General features: G+C 42.6%; 1 long non-coding RNA gene across 2 annotated transcripts in view; it reads right to left on the bottom strand.

Moving 5' to 3' along the window:
• LOC147149867 (uncharacterized) overlaps positions 1-18,906 on the bottom strand; it is a 57,203-nt gene extending 38,297 nt beyond the window's left edge. The window contains exons 1-3 of one of the 2 annotated variants that reach the window (XR_015086198.1): positions 17,758-18,906; positions 10,697-10,798; positions 4,514-4,647 (exon numbers count right to left, since the gene is read on the bottom strand). This is a non-coding gene — a long non-coding RNA (uncharacterized LOC147149867). Of the gene's footprint in view, positions 1-4,508; positions 4,648-10,696; positions 10,799-17,757 lie in introns of both variants that reach the window. The other variant, XR_015086199.1, reaches the window with a different exon arrangement.
• Positions 18,907-19,191: the final 285 nt, after the last annotated feature.

The following is a 19,191-nucleotide window of genomic DNA, read 5'->3' on the forward strand; positions in this document are numbered from 1 at the left end:
GATATGATGACTTGAGAATTTTTTGGTGGGTCTACTTCCGATAGACATGCCTATGAACAGAGCTGGGCATCACCTAACCACCACAGAGTCCCCATCTGCATATTTAAACCACCCATGTGGTCCAAGTCCGTCCCTCGTTGGCGACTGCCAATCAGCGTCGAGAACGTAATCTTCACGTTAAACAAAGGCACCACACGAGAAGACGCCAAATAAAAGAAAAAAAATGTCAAACAAAAACAACTAACACACACACGCACGGCGTGGTGATTGGAGAAATAAAAACAATACCGAGCACATGTCCCACATCCGTCTGTGGAACCGCAAGGTACACAACACTGTTTTATTTGTTTTCCTTACGCAGCCGCGTGTCAGGAGTGCGGCGCCTACGTATGACGTGGTACAGGTTAACACCGTTCTCGACACCGTTTGGCTGGCTAGGACCAACTGGGACCACGTGACTCATTTAAATAATGCAGACGGGAACTCAGTTGCGGTTTCACGAAATTTCATTTTGTTAAGTGAAAGTGGTTTTCGGGGCTGGAAAAAAAAATATTGGGGCTCAACCGTTTTTGGTTTTAGGTCCAGTTATCAAACTTTGCCACCATGCTCTGCCCACACATAATGACAAAAACTCAGAATGCTTGCAATTTAGTATCATCCATCTGTAAAATGTGAAGTTCTGCATCTGTCTAGTATACGTGGTACAAATTGGATACATTTGGATAAGAAAAGCCATGAAAATGTCAATTTAGTAATTTCAAAAAGTTGGATTTATATAGCACCTTTCAGGCGACCCAAGGACACTTGACACCACCAACGTCTCGGCGAGGTTTGCCGACCCGACGAGACCGGATCGTTGCGGCGGTTGCTCTAGGGTCGGGATAATTGCCAGCGTGATGGGATGATCCTACAAGCGCTGACAAGTGAGTTGCTGCTCGAGCGTGAACGCTGAAAAGATTTCTCCAGTGGCCGCCGAACCGGAATGATGTGGGAGCTGCGCTGGGACTTGCACGCATATGATAATATGCAAATGAGTCAGCATCATTTTCATTGTGTAGGTAGAAAAAGGATCACTTCCTGTGGGCTTGACTGGGATTACAACTGCTTCATAAAGGTTAGAAAGTGTGACATTATGTATAGAAATACTCTCAAATTGTATAATTCAACATTTTCAGGACAAATGTGACTTGATGTTTCACAAAACGTTTGAATGACTTCATTTTAGCCTAGCCCTCGTTCCCACAGAGCAGCAAGAATATATGGCTTTAAGTATTGTTTACTCTGTTTGTATGCGTTGCTGTGCCGTGTTTATCGGAGTAACAGATGTTTAAAGGTATAGAATTACCCTAGCGTTTGTGATACTTTCCATTAGCCTGTCAATGGCATTTCACATTATATGCCAGCATTAAGCTAATTGAATAGATTGTTTGGGCGAATGTTTTAGTGTTTGATTATACAGTGGTCTCTCGTAATGTAAAACACCCATATCTCAAATCATCTTTCCCATTGAAATGAGTCGAAATGCCATTAATCGAAACACATTTATTGCTACAGACAGCTGCTACAGATCTGGCTAAATGAAGAAGACAGTCAAAAGTTACTCCTCAGTAAGCCGCACTAATATTAGTCATTCTTCGCAGAGGACAAAGAACATATGCCAGTGAGTATTGTTATATCATCTGGCTACAGGTGTAGCTCCACTGTTTATGTTCAGTTTCCCGTTGTTTTAAGGGATAATTATACACAGCGACACCAATTTGAGTTATTAGCCCCTATGGTCATTTGTATTGTTTGTTAGTTATGTAATATGATTCATAAGTGTATGTGTGTTTAATAAGTTGATGTATGTTTAAAGCATGTGGGAGGGGGAAAAGTATCAAAAATACACAATACATCTACCAATCCCCTACTGGTACAAGAGCATTGCTTGCCCTTCTATACTGGCCACTGTCCTTGTGCACTGACCACACATGCACACTCGCACGCACGCACGCACACACTATTGATTTTCATTTAGATAACTTAATGTTCACAGACAATTCACGGCAGCTTCGTGGTTTTGAGATGTACGAGCTCACCTCAGTGTAATCTGCAGCCATCTCTCTTTTTTCCTGCATGCTCTCATTTTTCCAAAATTTAACCAGCTCCGAATAGGCGGGAAATAAATGGACAAGGGACGCCTCATCAATCAATCACTCCCTCCCAACCTAACACACACACACCCCAACACACCCCACAGACCCCCCCCCCCCCCCCCCCCCACACACACACACACACATAAAAGCAGCAACATCCAATTACTAGCAGGTATAGTGGAACAGTCCATGAGGAATACGACTTACAGGCCAAACATGAGACGCATGGAAGCATGAGGACAATTCCCAGACATGAACACGAAGCAAAGCCAGGGCAGGAAATCAAAAGTCAAGCTTGTTTTTAAAGCTTGTTAATTTAGTGGGAAGCCCAGCAGAGCAGCTGTGAATACACACGGTGACGGATGGAGCGAGCCGAAACAGAGCCGAGCTGTGCTGCCCGAAGAAAGTTCTTTTATACGGACTGTCAGATCTTGTGACTTTCATGTTTGTTGCTTTGCACTTGTACGTGCCCAAATCAACCTTCCAAATTAAAAGCCCTGAAGTAGTGACGGACTGGATTTCATCTCAATCCCATCCTGCAATCCAAAACTTGAAAAAAGTTAGGGGCAACAGGACGGTCATTCAGTGGAGTGTAGACGTTCGCCAAGGCCGAACAAGTCGAAATATTTCTGCCTGACTTGTTTTATTTAAAAAAAAAAAAGTGATGTTGTTCAACTCCAGTCCTATGAGGGGCAGTAGGATGCATGGTAAAGTGACCAATGATGAATGAACAAACCAAAATACCAACTGACACCAGAGGTGGGCATTTTACTAAAGTTTGACGGTCTGTCATTCGTCAGCCGTCAGCATCCTCCGTACCCGTCCGCTGTCCGTCAAGCCATCTATTTTTCAAGCCGAAACAAACTCATCCTGAGGAAGATTCTCTCTTTGGTGCGTACCGCCACCTACTGTACATACAGTCAGTGCAGTCTGGCTCGTGTTTCCGTCTCTCTTCAGCAAAACGGACGTCTGTAAATAATGGACTGTGATGTCCGTTCGGACTTAACCAACTTAGTTCTGAATACACAGACGGATCAAAATCCACTTCCGTCTATGCTTAGTCCGGCTTTTCTTTTTTTTTTTTTTAAGTTTGCCATGTATCATCTAATGTCAACAAAACAGGTGTCCGTCTTAGACTGAGAGACGGATTGGTCTGTCGGTCAGACGGAATGCCAAACTCTAACACATTCTCCTGTGTGCTGAAGTCAGAAAAGGTACGCATCTACATACTTTTTTTAGCTGGTCAGAACCTGCCGTAAACTTCAGTGTGTCACTTACGCACCTTCATGAAATGTACGCAATCTGGATGGAGCAACCTTGAAATGAGGGTATTCCCTGTCAAATCTAAGATAAGAATGCCTGTATTGATCCCACAGTGGGGAAATTTTCAAATCTGGCGGTGCACGTATCCTCCCATAGATTTAAGCATCTTTTCTCCTTCCTACTCCAGAGGCCACTTGAAGGTGTGACATCGAATTGCACATTTTGATTCACATTTGCTTCCGTGCTCCGAGGCTGACAGCGCGGTTGCTGACTCATGCTGGTGGCTTTGGAGTTTGTCTGAAAGCGCCGCTCACAACAATCCTTTCTTTTTATTTCATCTATGTCGATTGTGAAATCCATACAAATGATTTGCTCACGTGTGGCGCGGCGCGTTGCTTGGTAATGATTTTTAACAAATGGTAAATGGCAAATGGCTGTCACTTGTATAGCGCTTTTCCACCTATTAAGGCCCTCAAAGCGCTTCACACTGAGTTCACATTCACTGACTGATGACGCAGCATCAGAAGCAACTGGGGGTTCAGTATCTTGCTCAAGGATATTTCGACATGGTCACAATGGCCGAGGAGCGATCCCACAATCTCTGGGTTGGGCCACTATACCACTGAGCCATGCCGCCCCACACAAACAGCTGGCTCACTCGCTCTTCTACAGATGCAAACATGCATTTAGTCTGGGACAGTATTCTGATTAAATCGCTTGACTTTGATTTCTTAAAACGTGAATGCAAACCCACACATTATTTTATAGCCACTGTTGTAAATTGTGACCCGAAATCCTAACCCAAGTTTAAAACCCCAATTTCAAACCCTAATCCTAATATGGAACCATTTTTAGAAGCCCTAACCCTAGTTTAAAGACCTAATTTCAAACCCTAACCATATTTTGAAACAAATATTTTGAAACCCAAACCTAAGGGAACAAAAACAGGAACATTACATAACTTCAAAGAGAACTACCCCCACTCTCCACGACCCAATGTCACTTTGACGACACCCCGCTGTGCTCAGTCCGAGGCGCCATGCTGACGTAGTTAGCACTGTCCACTAACACTCACACACACACACACACACACACTCAGCATGCTGTCACCTTACGTTCCGTCAGCCTCGGCACCGCCGTCGCCAGGGGACGTCAAAGGAGTGTTCAAGTGGCAGAGACCGCCGAGCCGAGCCGCCAGATTGAAGATGACACTTTGACGCGATCAGCGGCGGAGACATGTTGACAAGTCCTAAAAGGCACAGAGTGGACACGTCACAACAGAGAAAAGTCACAAGCTGAGGAGGACACATGACAATGATACTCTTGACTCCTCGCAAGTCCAGATTCCCGCCGGTAAAGTTGCACCTGTGATTAGCCCGTAAGTGATTGACATGTCCGTGGAGTAAACCACAAGGTATCTGTTTACCACCTTTAAAGACATTTTAGGGCCTCTTTGGTCACAACTATGACAACAATGGTGCACTCAATATTATACAATGATGCCTTGAGACAAATAAATGAAACTGCTGCGCTCACGTCAAGATAGTTCCTTGACATCAAGCTGCTACTCGATGGTGGCAAAGAACTATTTTTTTTAATCAAAAAGAAACACCTTAATTCACTTCTGCATAGTTTCCTTGACACCAAGATGGTGCTAAGCACTATTTTTGTCTAAATGAAACTCCTTCATTAACTCACTTCCACATAATTCCTTGACACCCATATGCCACAAGATGGACACAAATTACACTACTTTTGTCTTCATACAACTCCTCAACTCAATTCAGCATAGTTCCATATCACTTTTTAAGCCTTTTAGGGCCTATTTGATCACATTTAAAGCCTATCAGTCACCATAAGGAGTGAGCTCAGTGTTATGTATCAGTATTTTAGCAAGAATGTATATGCTGTCCAGCAGCGCTGGGCATTCCGTCTATGTGATGGACGAGTTCTATCTGCTTATGACGGACACGCGTTTTGCAGTTTTGAAAGGCTCCCTGTCAGACAAGCGGCTAATCAAGCCACACAACTACATTTCCAGGTTCCAGTCAGACCAGCGATGCACACAAAAGGCATGTGGGGAGTTGGATTTAAAAAAAAATTTTTTTAGAAACGCCAATGGAAGCCCATTTGAAATCAGAGGCAGACCGGCCTATAGGCGGATACTATTTTTAAGGCGAATGACGATGACAGAAGGGCACCTACGCTGCAGACGGATGATGAATAACGGACGCTCAATTTTTAGTAAAATGCCGAGCTCTGCTATTCAATATAAAATGAGAATGATCTATGTTCACTGTGATCATAATTTTGCAGCTCACAGCAGCTCATTTACTCATTGAGGATTTAAAAGTTTAAGTTAAAAGGAAAAAAATACTTATTATAATGTTTAAAATTGCGCTTTTATTTTTAAACAAAAGTTAGTTATTTATGTCTAACGGCCATGCTCACACACTAATTTGGGGGCAAACTGGTGTGAAGCATTCAGGGATGAAGGAAGGTTACACCCTTGGGTGCTAACTGTAATTACCTCTACCGAGGCACTAATGGCCTTTGCGCGTGTATGTTTGTGTCTTTTCAACAGCATTACACAAAATTTTGTGGCTGAATGAAATGGTTGAACCTTTCAAAATGACAGAATTTTTGAGCGCCCTCAAAAATCTGGTTCTTTTTGCTGACGTTATTCATGTTGTTTTTCCCAAACCTTCTTTGTGTGAAGCATTTGAATGCATTTCTGCCACTATTTGGTATAGAATGTGGGATTTTATTCAACTGATTACTTTTCCTCGTAATTTGTGCTGCATTTCCTGTTAATTTTACTTTTGTGTATACATGAAATTGCATGATTCATCTGCATGACTTAGAAAATATAGGATAAATACATGAATATAATTCGTAAAAATAACTAAAGCTAAAAGGACAAACAATGTATGCTGTCTTTATCAAGATTTTTTTTAAATAATTGACACATTTTTGCATGTTTCAAACTCAACATCTTCCGGTACAAACGTGAATATGCTTTTAGCACCCAACAATGCACTGTTTCATATTTTGATGAGATTCCACACCCTGCTATGTTCTCTGCTATTAGCGTAAGTGTGTGTGAGTGTGTGTGTGCGCGTGTGTGTGTGTGCGGAGCTACATGTGAAGTGAAAGGTTGTCGGCAGTAATCGCACTTTACAAGTGCTGTTTTCCCGTTGCGTGCTTCATCGATTCACAGTACTACTTTCAACGTATCATATTCTCTCGCTCTATTTTTCAAATACAAATCGTGTTTATTCTTATTTGTCACATTTTCTCCAGGCAAAGGCAGAACCGTCCCAGGTGAAGAGCAAACTTTGCAGGCTTGATGCCTTTAATGTTTGAAATGCTATGAAAAAATGAAAAACACATCATACATATATATATATATATATATATATATATATATATATATTTCAAAAATTTCATTTTGATGAGACCTCAGCAAAACTGCTTGTACAGAACTGGGAAAAAAACTGCTACTTTCCTGTTAGCCATGTTATTGTATTTATGACAGAGTGATACAAAGACACTCTCTTTTTTTTATATCACATAGGACTCTATCTTTATTAGACACTTACTGTACTTATCTTGAGCAGCTAACCTTGAGCAACTAATTAGCTGTTAACTTCCAGCACTGCCAATAGCATTCCAGAACTTTCTCTGCATCATTTTGAGAAATTTACCATGCATGTATGTTTCGGCTTCAGATGAATTTTTCCCCAAACTCAAATAATCTGTAAGAATTTTATTGTTAAGGATAATGATGTAAGATGTAAAATAGATGTAAGAGAGGTTTTAATATAAATGATGCACGACTGGTTAAATAATTTATTTGGATATTACTGTTTGTGAATTAAGTGGGTCTCTACGACCTGTATTTGCAAATTTTAATCATGTTTTGGTGGCTAATCTCCATGAATAGCATAGGTTGACTGTACGCTCTAAAAGCAATTGGGTTAAAAATTCTGGGTCAAGAATGGCCTGATCCACTAATTGGGTCAAATTGACCCACCTTTTTGCATTGATTTGTACAAAACAGTCAATTTTTGCTGTTGTTTTGTACAAAACTACCAATTTTGGGGTTGTTTTTGAAGAAAACAATTCAGAAAATTGGGTCAAATTGATTCAAGTAGTGGATCGGTCCATTTTTGACCCCAAATTGTGTTATTTTTAACCCAACTCTTTTTAGAGTGTAGCATTATGTATTGGACTTTTTAAAAAATCACAATTGTAGTACATGCATGGATTTTGTCATTAATTTTACCTGTAATAAATTATCTATTTTATCAGGTTTCGGGTGCTAGTGAGTGTATTTTCAATATGTATGACTGCTCACCCTCAGCCCCGCAAAATGTTCTTAACATTTTAATATCTTTTAAAACTCATCTTAAAACATTCCACTTACAAATAAATATTTCACAGATTATTTGATTTTGGGAAAAATAAAATGTGCCACCCCAAAAATATGTAGGGAAGACTCTCTGCAACTTCTGCTAACAACCCAGGCTAAACATAGCTCCTCGCCAACATAAAAAGATCTTCATTCCTCAGTTGAGATCACTTCGACATACGGCATTTCAGGGCATTATGGAAAGAGCACAAAAATGCGAATAGGTGACAGAACTGAATGAGGATAGGGGAATTTGGTGATAGCAAACTGCTAATAAGTATGGGATTGCTGTACTATGGAGTGCTAACACACGCGCACGCACACAAGCACACACAAACACACATTTCTGCGGTAGTGAGTTAGTGTTAGCATTCCCTGCATGCCATGATTAAGACAGAGCGCTAACAGACGCTCCCATTTGGAATACATTACTCTTTAATTCTTTGTACACAATGCAGAATGTGTGTGTGTGTATGGGTGTGTGCGTGTGTGTGCGTGTGTGTGTATGTGCGTGCGCCAACAGCACATTATCGCACTTACTCACTGTTAATTACACTTACACACACATATAGGGGCTCTATCTGGCTGGGAATCGTCTGTTTTCCTCCCTCTTCTGCCCTTTTTTTTTTTTTTTTTACATATAAGGCGGGTGGGGGTATGAATGGGGTGTGATAAAGGGTGCGAGCACGGGGAGAGCGAAGTGAGCGGTCACACACGCCGATGCTATCTGTTAGCCAAAACGCATCGCAAGTGGGCGCATGACATGTTCCATACGTCTTTGCGTTCTGTAGCTCGTTACACAAACTCTCTTTGATGTATGGCTCTCCACCAATGAGTGCTGACCGCCTCTTCGATGGGAGGGGCCAAAGGTAGCATTGCTGGCTAAAGAATGACTGAGTTTGAACTAGTGTTGTAACACAATAGCGCACATGTGTCAAACTCAAAGCCTGGGGATCAGATCCGGCTCCCCACATCATTTTATGTGGCTTGATGAACCAAATGTGATTCATTTCATGCCGTTGCCCTCGTTCCTGGCTGCCAGTGCCGTGGTCCTGCTGGTAAGAATATTCTAAGACTAGTCGCAATCAGAATAGCCGAAGCCAGCGAGGCTCCTGATGGTTAAATACATGAACGGACATTGTTAAATGATTGTTAAATTGTCTTCTCTTATTTCTTCAAACTTCAGTCGTCCAATCCATCAAACAGGAAACAAGGGTCAATGGTAACAGCAAACTAGGCTTTGGCAGAGAAGAATTAGCACACCTTTCATGGATGCAATCCGACAAATGCATTTCCTTACAAATGTGCCACTTTTGAAAATGGCAATAAATAGGCTATCCAACAGTTTAAGATTTTTGTTTTGCCCCAGATCATTGCCACAACAAAGAAATAATCTACCAAGCACTATTTTCTTACATTTTGTGCGGTATCTAAATACAGGGTATCTCTAAAGAGCATGTTTTAAGACGGGTCCCAGCACGGGTGTTGTTGAATGATTAGTGAGTGCCTAGTTTGGCCTGGCATACATTTGCTGAGTGACTGGCTGCTCTCATTAACGCTGCTAATGCACTTGTAAAACAGTCAGCAGTGGCCATAGATCACCACACAGCCTCAATGTGTGTTGATGTGTGTGTATGTGTGGGAAGGGGAAAGAGGAGGATGAGGAGGAGGTGGTGCTGGTCAGTGGAGATGTCGCTGGCCCATTAATCTTGGCCTCTTCCTGCCTAGTTATTGTGTATTTCTTTTGGCCAGAGATTGATTGTAGCAGCACAAGATGAATTTGCCTGCTGGACCTTCTTCTTCCTCTTCTTCTTTTCTTCTTTGTTGTTGTTTTCCAACTCCTCGCGCTCAGCCAAGGTGATAATGCGGCGTGAACCCCCAACCCCCTCCGTCCGCCACCTTAGCCCCCTTCATTTATTTCAGATTACAATCGCGGTCCGTTGCAGAAAAGTGTGTTTTTGTGCTGAAAAGAAATGAGGAGAAAAGAAAAGAGAGAAAAGCCTTCACGGAGGTTGGAGGACATCTGACCTGCTGGACCACAAGTGAGACTCCTCGCCTTGCTTCTTTCATACTACCAACCCTGTGCTTTTATTCTGTTGCAACTTTGCCACAGCAGAAGCAGCATGTGGTTTGTTACTCAAGGTTATTCTAATATGCCTCATGTAAAAATGGTATGTTTGTGATCACAAGGAGGCTCCAGAGCTGGGCATTTTAACTAACATTTCCAGATTCGTTTATCGCCTGCAGCCGAGGTACCCTTCCACCGTCCGTCTAGTCGCCTTTTTGTCCGGCCGGACCAAATAGTAATCGCCTATAAGCTGGTCCGCCTATTATTTCAAACGGGCTTCCGTTAGCATTTCCGTCTACCAACTTTGAGCTACTTCCACGGGCACCACCGCTAGAACATAGCTGTGCAAGGTGTACTTCTCTTTGTTTTAACTTGAACTGTGTATGGCAACAAACATCTGGAAACCAATGTGCTGCTTATTGTGAAGTGACTGGAGTTCACGGCCACCAAAAAGAATTCGTATCTCAAGTCTTTTGCAACAAAGACGCGTCACATCAAATTGAAAAGGTCTTTGTGGTAATTAGCGGCCTTTTTTACATTTGTTTGGCCAAATTCTGCAGTCTCTAAATATCCTCTCCACTGTACATCAGTTGCTTAAAGTTCTTAATCCTAACAAGTTCTTTTGAGTCACTTTCTTAAATAAACAGTACACGTGTTTTCAACATGCGATCAAAAGTTTCAAAGTCACGTAAATGTGGAGACACACATTTCTCACCTCCTTTTTTCTTCCTACTCTCCTGACATTAGTGTAGCGTGTTGTGTGTAGTGTGTGCATCTATGTTGTGTGTGTGTGTGTGTGTGTGTGTGTGTGTTGACCTTTCTGCAACGATGGCCCGTATTCACTGGTTGTCAGCACACTTTCTGTCCTGGACCATCCATCTATGCCAGCGTCAGTCCTCCATGCAATCCTCCATCGGCCTATTAACACACACACAAGCACGCACACCCCCACTGGTCATGGGCAGGCAGCACACGTGTGCACATGAAAACACCTTCTTCCCTTCCTTCCTTCCTTCCATGCATACAATCACAAAAACCTTGAAATATGACACACATATGCACACCCACCCACACACACACACACCAACGCACAAATACAAATCCTCCATTGTCCCATTAGGTCAGAATGCATGTGCTCTGCTTTGTGGCTTATAGCTCAGCCCGGCTAGCCTGAGGGATCATTAGGGCCTCGACACACACGCGCGCACACGCACACACACATAGACCAGGTGGCCTGTTGTTATTTATAACAAAGGAAAAACAGGCACAGCAGAACTAAATGACATCATCAGGCCCGTATGGACTGTTGATGACAGGATGTGTGTGTCTGCGTGCGTGTGTTCATGCGATCATTGCTAGTATATTTGTGAGTGTGTGAAGATCAAAGTCCTCAGATTCCCTCCTCACTCACACACACAGTGGTCCAGCAGGACGTCTGCAAGAGCAGATGTTGTGGTTGAGGAAAACAACAACATGATTGATCGGCCTGACTGGCACTTTTTGCTCTCAATTGAATGCAGTGGAAGCTTTGTCTGTTTTTTGTTGTTGTTTTGTTTTAGTTTACCCAATGGCAAGTAACGGAAATAAAAATCACTGCACAGGAAATGTTTTAAGTCACATAATATTTTCAACCCTGACATACTATTCGGATCAAATTTTGAAAATACCTTTAATGTTATTATTTCACCCTGAAATTCATTTACAACACGCACACACACACACACACACACACACAAGAAATTATTTCAAAATGTAGTTCTTTTGTGCTTGTGCTATAAAGTGTAAAATTTGAACCTGTGTCTACTAAAATACATTTTAGATGTACCGGTGTGTAGATACTAAGTAATTTAGTGGGAATCTTGAAACTGTGCATGGCACAAATGTGTGCATTTGGGTTAAGGAGGGAGCTTGAAACAGCCCACAGAACTGCCTGTGTTCCATCCAAATTTTTACACTGACTACGTTTACATGCATTCAATAACCCTGTTAAAATCTGAATGTTGATAGTATTCGGCTTTTTAAAAGCTATGTAAACACGCACACTAACCCGTATATACCCCTACTTGGGTTTTTAAAATTCCAAATACTCCTGGGTTACTCCTTTTCTAATCCGAATATGTACGCATGTACACCAATCAGAATACGATGATTGCACGGGTATTTCTGTGCATGCGCAACCGCAAGGAATCTTGGTCTTTGTAGTGCAGGAATTGCTTGGATGTACGCTGTTTGGTGTGCAACCCACCGGAAATAGACGTTAAGTGATAAACAAAAATGGCGAAAGCTAGAGTCAGTGCAACACCACACTTTTGGAGCGAGGAGGAAACCGTCTGCTTCATTCGCGCGTTGAGTGACATGGACATATTGTGTTTTATTGACGATAACAAGTAAGAAGCAGATGTCTATTTGCGTCGCAGCGTCCGTGTGTCGCCGCTTAAATCGGGTTATTCAAATGTGGAAGTAACTCTGTCGGCTCACGCACATGTAAACAGGTTGTTTCAGAAATTGGAATTTTGACCTTAACCTGAATATTGACGACATGTACATGTAGCCAATGCCTCACAGAAACAGGCACCTGTTGGTCTTTGAGGGGTCATTTGGGAGATCTCGAAACAGTAAAACAGTCCAAGTCGTGTAGAAATATGTATTTTTTTGGGACAGTGGAAAACGTGTTCAAGAGAGAGTTTGAAAGAGTCCTGAGAACTGTCTGTGTTTCCATCACCTTTTACAAGATCCTGCAGAAAAATGCACCTATTGGTCTTTAAAGAGTCATGGGGGATTTTGAAACGAAAAGAGTCCAAGTCATGTACTGAAGATGTGTATTTTTGCAGAACAACCTATTCATGTTCATAAGAGCACTTGCGGTCGTGAGAACCGTCTGTCACCACCACATTTGCACAGGTTTCCTGCAGGAATATGCACTTTTAGTTTTTAGAGTGTAACGAGTGAAATAGTGAAACGGCAAAGGAATGGTCGTACCTACTAGACATAAGGAACGTAAGTTCTACAGAGGTCAAGGTGAAGTCAATGAAATTATGTTCTCAAAGTCATATTTGAAAGCAAACTCGATACACAAAGCTAAGTGAAATTTACAGTCTGTTGTTCAGTCCAACGATATGATTTTGCGTCAACCATATTAAAAACCTCACTAATGACATGTCAAAATGCCTCCAGTGGTACTAATGTGATGGCACAACTTTATTTAAAAAGTTGAGAACAAGATCAAGTGGAATTTAAAAGCTCTTCATGGATTTAAAGAGCTTAAACTTGTGACATGTTGCCAACTTGCCATACACACACACATACACGCACACCCCCGCACGCGCACCTACACATGTACACAGCCTCTGTATATGTAACCTCACCAACAGAAGTGGAAGAAGAATATTTTAACAATTGGGCCTTGTTGGATTTTCACTACCGTTCAATATTGCTCATAATTTGCCATTTTTAAGATCATTTTAAAGATTTATCATGTTTTTTTGCTTTTTTTTTTTTTAATTTTTTTTTACCACACATGGTCTTAAACTAACATCAGTTCTTCTCATTAGTATAAAACAACCATTAACTTGTATTTTCGACCATGCATATTCCAGTAGAATCTGGTAGAAAATGTAAAAATGTTGTTTCGTCTCGAATCAAACCGATTGCACCCAAATTATATAATTGAATACAGTAAATAACAAGGATATTTGAAAAAAAAAGTTTATGCATTTCAGTTAGCCAAAAGGTTCTATGATAGAATCAAAAGGTATAATTTGATGTCAACAGAATATTGGATTTTAAAAGATGAATTTGGAAATGAGAAAATTAGACGAGCAAAGGCAGTGAGGTGGAAAGGAGCAGTCAGCACGGCCCTCAGAGTGTTAATGTTGTGTACGTTTGTTTACATTTTGGCACTCATGCAAATGAGGAGATCAATAGATACATATATACATCATGCATGAATGAGTACGTTTCAGGCGGCGGGGGGTTCTGTTGCCGCAGGTAGCTGGTCCATAATAACGGCATTTTCCCTCGGCACAGCAGGAGAGCAAAAACAACTTTTTGATCAATCTGGGATGTTATGACAACATGAAAAAATAGATGACATCATTGGAAAGAATTTCAGACTTAAAGTCTTCAAACGAGGGTCTGAATCCGGCCTCTGTGGAGTGTGGATGTTCTCTTGGTGCTTTCATGGGTTTTCTCCCACATTTCAAAAATGTGCTTCTTGGGTTAACTGAAGACTATAAATTGCCCCTAGGTGTGAATGTGAGTTGTTTGTCTGTATGGGCCCTGCGATTGGCTGGCGGGTTCAGAGTGTACCCAGCTAATGGAATAGGATCCCATTAAACCACAACCTTAGAGATGAGAAGGGCTACACAAAATGGATGAGATGGTTGTTTCATTTTTTTGCTTGTGGGTGTGAAAAACAGCTTGAAGCAAGCACGCTTCGCCTCTTATTTGGAGAACTGTGCAAGAGTCTTCATTTCATTTTAAGGTGATGTTATATGATAGTCTCCCATTTCTTGACAGCTATCCAGTGAGAACTAGGAATACTTTTAAAAGTGTGTTTCAATGAGTTTGAATTTGTTTAAAGCGTATTGGAGAACTATATAAAACATTTTTAATGTAGACTCTTTAAGGATGTGGTTTCACCTATCACAGGTGGGTCTGGAACATATGCCCCACAATAAACGGGGTTCACTGAAGAGACTATTTTACGGAATCATATCCACTGTGTGTGAATGCAGGTTGTGGTCACCCGGCGTGTTGTGACGCGTCCCAAAGTGTCGCCTCAGTTTCATCAAGTTTTTCTGCTTTTGGCTGTGAGAAAGCAATATCCTCAGGGCCCTTTCATCATGCCACGTCGGGCCGAGCGCACCGTCTCGCAGCCTGCGCGTCAGGACCGCGGCCCCCATTGATCAACGCCACCGTCGGGGCGATGGGATGGAGGGACGCGGCCGGCCGCCGACGCGGCGGCAGAGGCCTGCCCAGGCTCGGGCCGGCGCGGGGCCATTTGTCAAAGTTTTATCTGATTGCAGAGGTATTGGATCTATCAGTCATCGCATATGAGCGAGGAGATTGACCTCCTCTTTGGGCATTCTTCTAAATTAGAGGCAGCTGATATTGGAGTGACACCGGCTGCCGTTTGCGGTGATCAAAGCTCGCTCACGCCGCCTCGTTTAGCGCCAGCGTTGATTCGATTGCGCTGTCCCCCGGAGCCTGAGTGCTTTCTTTCTTTCTCCCCTCTGCTGCTCGACCCCGCCGGCGTTAGATTGCCTGGCGCACTGACAAAGCACCTGCCAGACGCTCATCAAGCATCCCATCCATCTGTCCATCAGCCGGCCGGCCCGCTCGGACATCAACAGGTAATGTCTGGTGGCCGGCCTGCCGCCTGATAATGAAAGATAGGAAAACATCACACGGCCTGTCAGCTGGCGTTAGGCCTCATATGTATCCCACTTTAGAGCCAACATGCAACTCATGCATTGCTCTGCCACATTCCTTCCTGCAATCGGCGTCCTCTTTTGACCTCCTCGCCGACCATCCGTCATCTCAACACAGATCAATGTCCTGCCTTTCATTCCTTGCAAATATAAAAGAAAGAATCACCTTTCTGCAGGTGACTAAAGTACTCACAATCAGTACTTAAGTAGAAGTACAGATACTTCTATTAAACAAAAAATGATCTGGGAAAAGTAAAACGTCCAGTTTGAATATGTTTACCTGGGTGTAAGTAAGAAAGAACAGACTATGAAATATACTTCATGACAAAAGTAAAAAAAAAATGTCACCCAAGCTGGCAAAAGTACTCACCTCACATTCTAAGTAGAGGTTGTCTACAGATACTTGTGTAAGTAAGTACTCTGGTAAAAGTGCAAAAGTGCCGATTCAACTTCTGTATTTGAGCTAAAAAAGCACAGGTTCTGAAATGTACTTGAATCTCAAAGTGAATTTCACTCACACTGTACTCAAGTTGAAATACAAACACTCTGTGCTAATTACAACTTATAACTGTGTGTGCACCATCCGTGTGTATGTGTATGTGTATGAGTGTGTATAGATATAGATAGATAGATAGATAGATAGATAGATAGATAGATAGATAGATAGATAGATACTTACATACATATATAGTTTTGTTTTGTTTTACAATAAGTGGTAAAAGTATTCACATTCTGTATTTAAGTAGAAGTAAAGATACTCCTTTTATAAGTAGAAGAACTGAATTAAATTATTTAATCACTAAGTAAAAACAAGTGCAGATGGATGTATTCAAAAATTGAAGTTTTATCTTTTAATATAGGTGGCAAAAGTTCTCACACTCTGTACTTAATTGGAAGTACGGATACTTGTGTAACAAAATAAAGTGGCCCATGCATCCATTTCGTAATAAACACGAATTCAGCTCCTAACAGAGATATAAAAAAGTCCAGACTTTGAAATAATTATATCCAGGCCTAAATGGAAAAATGACTGTACCAGATGTGGTGAAAGTTGTATAAATATTTGTGTGAAAAAGACTCCAAAAGTAGCACTAATTCGACACCTGTAACTTAAGAAAAACTGTAATAAGAGTACATACTCGGTCGGAAATGTATTAAATTTCAAGCGCAAGAATGTTTTTTTTTTACTGTCAATTGTGTATAATACCAGTATTAATAACTTGGCAAAACAAAATAAAAACTTCTTTGCTCACAAAATAGTTTTATTATGCTTGTAGTGAAAAGAAGAAAAAAAAATGCTTTTGTTGAGTAACAAAATATTTGTACTTGATTACTTCCTAGTTTTGTTTCTCCTCTTGGGAACTAACGAGGGCAACGGCAACGGGCTGTTTCGCTTGCTGGCAGACAGAGTTGCTTAATTGCCACTTAATTAGCCCCCTTTTCAGCCACAACACGGGCCCCACTTGGGACAGGCCTCTCATTAAAAGGCCAGAAAGTCAACTTTGAAAACATAGAAACACAATTACTAGCATTTTACAAAAGGTGTTGATTGCCTTTATTTACTTAACGAACACGCGTCGTCGACCACTTGAAAACAGCATTTTGACTTGGCAGAGGTAGAGCTCATGAATATACTGTACACTTAATCAGGAGCAAGATTAGACCCCTTGAATTCTAATTGTTCCTTGGAAAAGTTGGAGCAAAGGTTCTGCACAAAAAGTTATGTGAAGTAAGCAAAAAGACAAGCATGGGTCGGCAATCTTAAATACGGAAAGAACCATTTGGACTATTTCCCACAAAAGGAAAAAAAAAACACTGGGAGCCACAAAACCGTTTGGACAGTTAAAGTGAGGATAACACTGCATATGTTGGAATTTTTTTTTTTAATTGAATGCACTGCATAAAAATTAATCTGAATTAATCATTTAAAATCGACAAAAATTGGCTGATGCAGATTATTGCTGATTTTTCTCTCTGTTGGACAGATAAATCAACACTAAAGAATAAAATATTGTAAAACAGTCAAATTCATGGCTGTTATTCTTATCTTTATTGTTGTAAGCATTAAGGGTCCCAAAATATGTTATTTCATTCATTAAATATGATTTTTATTAATCATCTGATTAATCACGGACGTGGATGGTAACGATTGCACTTCTGCACTTTTTCCCTCGAGTCTACCTCACCTGCGCGTTGCGTTTTTACTTTTTTTTTGGGGGGGGGGGACTATTTTTATCTTATTTTTAATTATTATTATTCATTTATTTATTTTTTAAATTTTTGTGAATCTCTGGGTCGCTTGATCTCGCGGACTAGCATACAGCTAGCTTGCGACGGAAACAGGCTAGCTTGGGGCTAGCTTGGTGCTAGTGTATTAAAATGCCTTCAGACGACAGCGACGAACACAATGGCCTGCTGGAGAAGGCAAATAAAACAATTTCTGACCTAAGAAGGGACATTCGTCGTCTCTCAGAGGAGCTCCATGAGAAGGAATCGGTCATCTCTTGCTTCGCGACCCGTTTCCCCGAACTCTCCGCGGTGGTCATGAGGAGGCACGCTCGTGAAATCCTGTCGGCGACAATGACGGCTGAGGCGGCTGGCCTCTCGGACACGGCGAGGTGGGATCCGATTGCCTGCCCGGGACCATCCTGCTCAACACCGCTGCAGAGTGACACCTGGGTCGAGGTGGTGTCCCGCGGCCGGAGGGCCGGGGAGCCACCCCACCGCCCCCAACTGGTCCTGGGGAATCGGTTCGCCGCCCTGGCGAGTTAGTCTCCTGTTCCCATCACTGCACTACAGCAGTCGGAGACACCGACTGCTGCGTCCGACGCTGGGGCTGTGCTCCCAGGGGCTCCCTCGGATTCCCCGCCACCCACGGCGACGACCTCGGCCGGGAACCCCATGTTGGGCGGGTCCGCCGGTGACCCGGCCGTCCACTCACACGTCGGGCTGCTCCGGGACGCGGTGTCCCGGTACACGAGTGGTCGACATCACCAGCATCATCGGCGACACTCACCGGTGTCATCACCGTCGTCACTCGGCCTCGGCGGAGCCATCCTGGACAGTGGGGTCGTGAATCTCCCGCCGGCGGTGAGTCCCTTGGCGTTCCTTCCTCACGTCACCCACCGACCACCGTTATAATTGGCGACAGCACCATTAGACGTACTCACTATCCCGGCTCCGTCACCCGCTGTTTTCCCGGAGCAAAAGTCATGGACATAGTTAACATCCTGCCGGGTGTTCTTGACTCTCTGCCATCATCCATAACCCGGCTCATCGTTCACGTAGGGACAAACGAGACAATACGCCGACAGTCTGAGCAGACGAAGAGAGACTTTCACGCCCTCTTTGCCTTGTTAAGAACCTGCGGTCTGTCGGTCTGGGTGAGTGGCATTTTGCCGGCATTGTCTCGCGGAGTCGAGCGCTTCAGCCGTCTTTTAAGCTTGAACACGTGGCTCCTACGCACTTGTGGCCACCTTGACTTTGCTTTTATTGACAATTTTAACCTATTCTGGAATCGCCCGTCTTTTTACCAGCCGGATGGTTTCATCCGAACTCTCTTGGTAGCAAGATTTTAGCCGCTAACATCCACCATGTCGTAACCAATTCCACTCCCAGCTGACTTTTGTTTACCAATCATATTTCTTCTTCTGCTCATAAACGCTGCAATGACAATGTCACTACCATCACCTACAGGCCAATACCAGCTGCTCACAGTACCACCACCATCACTAGCTCCCCCTGCAGGCCCTCATTATCATTACCACTATCGGACAACTTTCCCATTGAAACCATCACCGGCAGACGCTTCCCTTGCACACACAAACAACGTGGTTTTAACAGAGGTAATCTAGTATATGTTAATACTGCTCATTCATA

The sequence above is a fragment of the Filicampus tigris genome, chromosome 3, assembly GCF_054856515.1.
Source record: "Filicampus tigris isolate MCC_2025a chromosome 3, RoL_Ftig_1.0, whole genome shotgun sequence".
Lineage (NCBI taxonomy): Eukaryota > Metazoa > Chordata > Actinopteri > Syngnathiformes > Syngnathidae > Filicampus > Filicampus tigris.